The sequence below is a fragment of the Sinohyriopsis cumingii genome, chromosome 19, assembly GCF_028554795.1.
Source record: "Sinohyriopsis cumingii isolate HCF-2022 chromosome 19, ASM2855479v2, whole genome shotgun sequence".
NCBI lineage: Eukaryota > Metazoa > Mollusca > Bivalvia > Unionida > Unionidae > Sinohyriopsis > Sinohyriopsis cumingii.
In genome coordinates this window covers 49,618,899-49,627,443 of record NC_142979.1, presented here as the reverse complement: position 1 = coordinate 49,627,443, position 8,545 = coordinate 49,618,899, and positions in this window count along the sequence as shown.

Below are 8,545 nucleotides of genomic sequence, written 5' to 3'. Positions count from 1 at the left end.
ATAACACTCTTTCTGATTTGTTTATATAATACTGATTCACCATGGAAGTTGGTCACAATTACTTCAAGTAAATATATAAAACTTTAAATTACTTTTTTAAAGTACTGCATAACAGAATTTCACCAATTTTGACCAAAAGCATTGTCGCACAAGTTCATACAAATTTATTCAGGTGATGCCAATCCACCCTCAGATATGGCCACCATTATTAAAAATAAATGAAGCTTAGAATTAATTATTTTCAAGAACTGTTCAACAGCATTCTAAAAATAAAATTTGAAGCAAAGTAACCTGGCACAAAACTAAAATTTATTCAAGCATTATCAATAATTTGTTGAATATAGCTACCATTACTAAAATTAGAAAAACATTTAAACAACTTTTGATGAACCACTCAGCAACATTTACCAAATTTGATGGACAGCATCCTGAAAAGAAACTGTTAAATTTTTTTCTTCAAATAACGCAGAACAACCATGAATTATGGCTGATGGGACTAAAAATAGTAAAACCTTTCATGACTTGTTCTCAAAAACCATAAACAAAATTTGACAAGATTTTATGCATCCACGTATAAATGGCTTTCAGTTTTATGCAATTTACATATTATCAGAATTTGCTGAACCGAATTTGTTGAAATTTGACACAAATCATCCTAGCATGTAGGTCTTTTTCAAACATCTTTAAATTTTGCCACTTTGCTATCTAATAAGCCTGCCACCATGGCTGAAAATGTAAAACTCTTAAAAGGAATTTATTCAAACAATGGTCAAGAAGATTATACCAAGTTTGATTGAAAGCATCCTTGCATAAATCAAACGGATGTCAATCAGATATGACTGCCATTACTGAAAAAAAGACGGACTTTTCCAATGACTTGTGAAACTGACCTCAACAGAATATAATCAAACTTGACAGGAAGCATCGTAGCATAGATAGCTTTAAATTTTATGCATCTTACATGTTCTCAAAAAACATGTTTAATATCTGATGAAATTAGGCAAAAAAGCATCCCTTCAAACTCATTCCGAAAATTCCCTATCTGACAGATATGGCCACCAGAGTTACTAAATTTGTAACAAACTTTAAACAACTTCTCAAGAACTACTGGACAGAATTTGGCCAAATTTAATGGGAAGCATCTTGGCATGAAGATCTTGCAGATTTTTTCTGATTGTTCCAATCCACCATCAAATATTTATGCATTTTCTTAAAATTGAAAACTTTTAAATAACCTTCTGAAACACCCTTCAATAGAATTTGACCAAATTTAACATAAAGGAACCTAACTAAGAGGTCTTCATGTTTTTGCAAGTTAAATCTTCTTTTCAGAAGAAAAATGGGAGTTTAACAAGTTTAAAATGAACAAAATTTTCTTTTAAATTAAGAATTTTTATTGGATACATATTTTTCAGAAAGTATGAAGAAGTAAAATGGGACATCTCACTTTTGGTTGCCAGATGGAGTCATGTCCGTCTGTAGCAGTGCAGTTATAGTTCTGTTGCTCATATATTAAATACTTCTGAAAGAGGGACAGGTATAAGGTGAAGTTCTGTGCATTGGCAACAAGCACATTGGAGAAAATGTTGGTGTACCACTATGCTATTTGTATGTACTTTGATAGAAGTTTCTTTGTAAGTGATATTAGGGAAACAACAGTTAGTTAAAGTTACTGCTCCTGTGCCTGAGAAATAAACTTTTACTGACCCAAAGTAAGTAGCCTGAGAAACAACAGTTAGTTAAAGTTATTGCTCCTGTGCCTGAGAAATAAACTTTTACTAACCCAAAGTAAGTAGCCTGAGAAACAACAGTTAAAGTTTTTGCTCCTGTGCCTGAGAAATAAACTTTTACTAACCCAAAGTAAGTAGCCTGAAAAACAACAGTTAAAGTTATTGCTCCTGTGCCTGAGAAATAAACGTTTACTAACCCAATGTAAGTAGTCTGAGAAACAAGTTAGTTAATGTTATTGATCCTGTACCTGAGAAATAAACTTTTACTGACCCAAAGTAATTAGCCTGAGAAACAACAGTTAAAGTTATTGCTCCTGTGCCTGAGAAATAAACTTTTACTAATGCAAAGTAACTAGCCTGAGCAGTTATGAAAATAGGAAAAGTTAGTTTTGCCAGAGTAGACAATATGAGAGTACAGACCTGCCGACTCTAATGATTTGACTATAAGATTGACTGAAATGACCCTTGAATTAGAAACTTACAGAATAATAACAACAATTTTGAAAATATCCTTGCAGTTAAATCCAGATGCTGGCTTATCCATGTTTGATCTTGATAAAGGTTTCTCATTAGATGCAGTGGAATTGGTCAGGAGACCAGACTAACTTTACAGTAGTACCTTAGATGCTTGAAACTGCACATATTTTTTCATGCAAAACATCATCAGGATTAAAGTGTTATTAGTATTTTCTGGAAATGGTGTCTAGTAAACTATATATTTTAAAGGCAAAAGGACAATAAGCCACTTAAAAATTTTAAATAATCATCACAGAACTGTGAAAAGGAGAATTCAGATTCATGAACAAAAGCAGGAAAGACAGCAGTTGTGTTTATTGGATATCATGTGTTGATTTGATTATGTCTTATGGCAGGAAAGATAATTGCTTTCACCACATGAAATTGAGAAAAAAAGTAAGCCACTGTGCTTCATGTGGTTTGGAAGTGCAATTTCTGAAACTGTACTGGAGGTAATTTAGGTCTAACCATTTTTAGCTGAACATCGTTTTTCTCTTTGCTGCATCTGTCTTCAATCACTCTTCTGAACTTTTTTAATGCATGTTTTCCAAGTTAACAATAGCATTACATGATATTTTGTTGTATTTGGTGTTATATTGGCTGCCTTACTGATGTCTAGGAAGTAAAAATTACCAAGTGGAGCTGCCATTATTTTAGAAATGCACAACTGAAGTAAGCCCAGACTGCATAATCTCTAACCCAAAATGTTATTATGATTCTATGGTCTTAAACTAAGTAGCAAGAAAAGAGTGAGAACCAACAAGTTTTGTAAAATTCAACATATTTTATTTCCCTAAAATACAAAGCAAAATTGTAAATATAACTTATAGTATTGCAAATTCGAACCAAATAATCCTAGATTTTCTAATACAAGTCCTAATGAATAAAATTCTGAATAAACTATAGTGGTATTTCAAATAATTTCCAATGGTGAAGGTGTTGATGTGCCTGTAGTGGCCTGCAGTCTCTAATGTAACAATGGCCTGAATTGTATTGATGTGTCTTCAGTCTTTTGTTGAATCACATTAATATAATCGAAGGTTTCCTTGTTTGATTTCACTATAATTCCTAGTTGATGTCCCTTTGCAAGAATATTATAGTGAAGTCAAGAATATTAACGAGCACTTTGTATGTCCAGAGAAGAATAATTAGAATTAAATAATTTCAGCCAAAATTTAGCACTGAACACAACAAATGATTCTGCCTCATGATCTTATAGCACGAATAAATAATTTCTAAATAAACAAGATTGCATTAAAAAAACATTAAGACACAAAGGGAAAACTGGGATGCAGAACAAAACTTAATTTCCAAAACAATCCAAGCTATAATTGACAACGTCTGTTACTAAAATGACAATATAGAATGTGGTAAACATCTGGTAGACCCTGCGTTTCATGGAGAATTTCCAGTATTATGATAAACCTGTTTACAAAACCAAAATCACTCTGAGAATATTTTTTTTATTATTTAAAATCAAGCCATTTGTAAAGTATGAAACTCTGGAGCAGAACATTACAGAGTAATTGAAGATGCATTGTAAACTGAATTAAACAGAATTTTTAGTCAGTTTCAAACATTTTCACATACACAGTATTTATGTTAGAGTTAATTACTCTTCCCATGTAACAGAATTCTTTTTAAAAATATGTCAGCATCGTAGCATAAAGGCCATTTTAGTTGGTGCAAATGATGCCAGTCAGTCATCAAATAAGGTCAGCATTTTAAAAGCGGTATTAAAACATCATACAACTTCTTAGAAACTTCTCAGCAGAATTTGACCAAATTCGACAGGAAACTTTCATGCAATATTAGGGCATTCAAATTTATATAAATGATGATGCTACTTCAGCACTAAATATTACTGTCATTGCTAGAACAGAAAATTATTTAAAAGGTTTCTTACAGTAAGTATCATGGCATAAAGCGATTTTAAGTATATATGATGATGCCAATCTGATTTTAAAAGAGGCTTGGCTGTGAAAAATATCCAAACATTAAGTACCTTGCTAAAAGTAGCTTAACAGAATTTGACCAAATCTGACAGAAAACTTCCTAAGGCCTTTCACATTTAAAGAAATGATACAGATCCATTATCAAATATGGCTGCCTTTCTGAACAACTGCTAAACAGAATTTGGCATAGAGGACTTTAAGTATTGGACAAACGATGCTGATGTACCATAAAATAGGGTCATCGATACTAAAAACAAAAAAATCAATAAAAATTCTTGATAACTGCCAAACTTGACAAAGTATTCTGCACAGCAGCCTTTCAGTATTGGATAAATGATACTGATTTCCCATCTGATATGGATGAAGATGCAAAACGGGAGAAACATTGAAAGATTTGTTTCAACAGGATAACGGAAGAAATATTTGCGGAAAGTATTCTCTTGTTCCAGATTTCATTGTGAACATTTGGTAGATGTCAGGCAGGTGAATGATATCAAGCCCACTTGCACATCTTGTTTTAATTTGTTCTCATTTTTTCTTGCCACTACAAATAGGACATTTCTCAGAATAAAAACTTGTAACCTACTGGAACATGAATTGTACCAAATGAACAGCCATATATACAGGTGTACTATTTATCACTAATTTTCAGAGTTAACATTTGGTATCCATATCAGAATTATCAATGCCAGTTGTCAGCTTATAAACTGACAGTTTCATAATTTACCAAATATAATACAGTATTAATACATTTGGGAAAGAAAGTATGCTGTGCAATGTTTCTACTAACTTGACAATTTTTTAGGCATGTTAGCTCACCTGACAATAAGTAATCTTAAGGTTTTGGCTTGTATCCATTGTGCATCATCTGTTAGTAATTGTTTGTTATCACTGTAGTGTTCATATTTCTGATCCAGTTTGAATCAAGAATATGGCGTGTATCATACATGGATAATGAGCAAGATTCATGCATATTAATGAAGTGATCTTGCAGTTGATAGTTCATGGATGTTGGCACTTTGAAAGCCATATTTCTGATCCAGTTTTAATCAGACATGAAATGTGAGCTTGTAGCATCGATATTTTGGATAGATTACATGATGCACATGATTTGCACACATAATGAGATGGTCTTGCTTATGACGTAGACCTCTCTGGTGGCCTAAGTGCTTAGAGCATCTGCTTCGGATGCAGGAGGTCATGGGATCAAACCATGGCCAAGTCATTCCAAAAACGTTTGGTACTAACAGCTGCCTCACTTGGCACTCAGCATTAAGAGATTAGTGTTAGGACTCGTTGGCCTGGTGTCAGGATAGAAAGATCTATGTCCCATGTGTGCTATATGTGTTATTGCTATATTGTATGTATGCTATATATATAGTCTTTATGTAGGGATGGCAAAAACTTCATCAAATTTATCCTGGTTGTCTTGTGTATACTTTAGCTTCGTGTGTCCAGTTTTTATCATTTTTTATTTTATTCATAATTATATTATCAATTTAGAATTATGGCGAGTGAACGATGGGAGGAGCTGGTTAGTTTCCTTTTTTGGTGCCGGTGTTGATGTGAGAAGTTTGATCCCTATGAAGTCAACCAGACTTTCTTCAGTTGGGTTCTCCGTTTCTGGTGTCTCTTCCCCCTCCTCTACATGAAGTAGAAAGTAGGGATTTTTGGCAAGTAGTTCCCCTCTTTTTCGAAGGACACCGTTTTGCAGGCTTTCCTGGGAGTTTCGGAGTCCTCCCATTCGAGGTCTGTGGCTTCCAGGGCCCCCGTTATATCGCTTGCCTGTGCCTGGGCACTGTTTGCCTTCCTTTGGGCTTCTTGATCAGCCTCATTTTGGGCTGCTAGATCATTTGTAACCATGTTTTGAACTTCACCTTCATCTTTAATAAAGGCTGAACTAAATTTTTTTCTATGTGGGTCCCTGTACTAGAGCTGCAGCCGCTGCATGTGAGCCAGGAACAAAAGGTTCTTTACACTCTTTAGGTGCATGCCCTGGGGTTTTTTTTGCATTGTGGGCATGCTCTTTCATAGCCGCGATACTAAGAATCCTAGAACGTTGGTATCTTGATTGTATCGTCTTTCGCTATGGATATTATTCAGATACCCGTTTCAACGGTTTGGTATCCCCAGACATGGGCCATTTTGTGTCCTTTTACCTGGACTTTGAACTTCTTTTCAAGTTTTTCTATTAGTATTTGGTTTTCCACCTCTCTTTTAATCGGTGGTGCGTTGGTCACAGAGGCTATCAAACCTTTAACCTTTCTCTTTGCGTTGCAGCACTGGGGTGTCAAAGACCTATTTTCCCCCTATTTATTCCATCAATTGTTTCTTTTTGGACTCTAGTTTCAGTGCAGTCAAAATATCAGACTGTCGGGGGGAGGGGGGGGGGGCACTAATTAGCATACCTGAAGTCCAGAAGCTGACTTCCATTTGGATGTTCTGCAGTTAAATAATCCTATCCTACCCCCTTCACTACTCTAACAGTATTTCTATAGCTTTGACCCCTATCCATGGTTTTGCTGGTTATGATTTTCTCCATTCTACTCTGTGGGATTAGATCTCTTTAATTGAGTATGAGTAGTGCTCACTGATAATTTGAAAGTGAATGTAACTCACAAGGTCTCACACCACTAACTACAAAGAGCAAAAATTGAAAGCAGAGAATCTGATTTTATGTCAAAATTAATTACAGGGAAAAATATATCCTGCAACTAGCAACTAGCAAGATCTACAAAAATACAAAATACAAAAATTGCAAAAGAAAGTTTGAAAATTGAACAATTGAAAAAAGCAAAAGTGAATAGTAAAATAATTCAAACACGATGACAAAAAACAATTTGTGTGCACATATACCTTAACACTCTGGTTAAAGTGCTTTCTCTGAGCCTTTCCTCCGGTGGACTTTCTTGCTGTTTGCTTTGTATATGCCATTGCCGATGATAAAACAGACTTTACTTCTCAAGAAGGAGTATCAAAATCTGCATGTATGAGCATTTATACATAGTAATTAGATGATCTTGCTCGTGATAGGCTGAGCTTCATGACACTCAAGAGACTGTTTCTGACCAAATCTGAATTAAAGATGGTAAAGAGGCTAGTATCCTTATGGTGTTCGGTGATTTTTAATGTCAGCAAATCTGATGCATATTTATAATGCCATGTTGTGTCTGATTACACTTTTTTTATGGTTAAACTATTAGGAAACTCAACATTATGTTCAGTTTTATTATCAAATGCAAAACCTGCTTGTCTTTAATGAATTTTACCATCAATAAAGAATTTATATTTGAACTTGGTCCTTACATAAAATAACATCCTCAATAATTATATCCCAGTAAAACGTTACAAATAAAATATCTGTCATTTGACAACTCACCTGGCTATGACAACAAGTAAGCTAATGGTATGGACCTGCATTGGTCATGTGTCTATCAACAATTGACTTTATCACACACAAAAGACACTAACTCTTCCTACTTCATTAGCATACTGTTTTTCTGTCAAAACCTTTCAGTGATATTTGTGTGTGTGGCAGTACCAGTGATATTGAGTTCAATCTATACATCATATAAAATTTGGCTCTTAATTTTTAGTTCTACTGGTCAAAGACTAGAACAGCTGATGCAATTACCTGTCATCCTGTATCCATCCATCCATTAAGTAGAGTGTGGTTATCACTATTCTTCCTTGAGTACTGGTATAGGTTTTCATCTGAGAGTCAGATTGATCCAAATGAAAATGTAGCCCCTTGAACCTCTCTTGAAAATCTCCATATTGATACTTCTCCTAAACAGATGGCCATAGTGACATGGGCCTTTCACAAAAATACTAATTTGTAGTCAGTCCTGAATGAAAACGGTACAAACATGGCTGTAATGGTTGCCATCTTGAAAATGTTGTTATCACTATTTCACCAGAATGGATGGTTGTATCAGCGTAGGATTTTTACTAAAAGGGTCATGCTGTTTAGATTGTTTTAAATGAAAAAAGCGCTAACTTGACATTAAAATATGGCTGCAGTATTATCAGTCTTGTTATCATCGCTTCTCAAATATGGATGGTTATAGTGACATGGAGTTTTCACTAACAAGGTTTTTTTTAATGATATCTTGTTAGTCTTGAGAGAAACTGTTGTCTAGTAGACCTCCAATCAGGCCATCTTGAAAATCTTATTGCTGCTTCTCCTGAACAGAATTTGTAGCCAGGTTGGCTTTTCATTCAAAGACTTCTCTTGATATTTGGTTGGCCCTAAATGAAAATAGGGGCTGATCAGACAGCCATTATGGCCACCTTGAAAATATTATCACTTATTCTTCTAAGCTGATGACCCATACGACATGG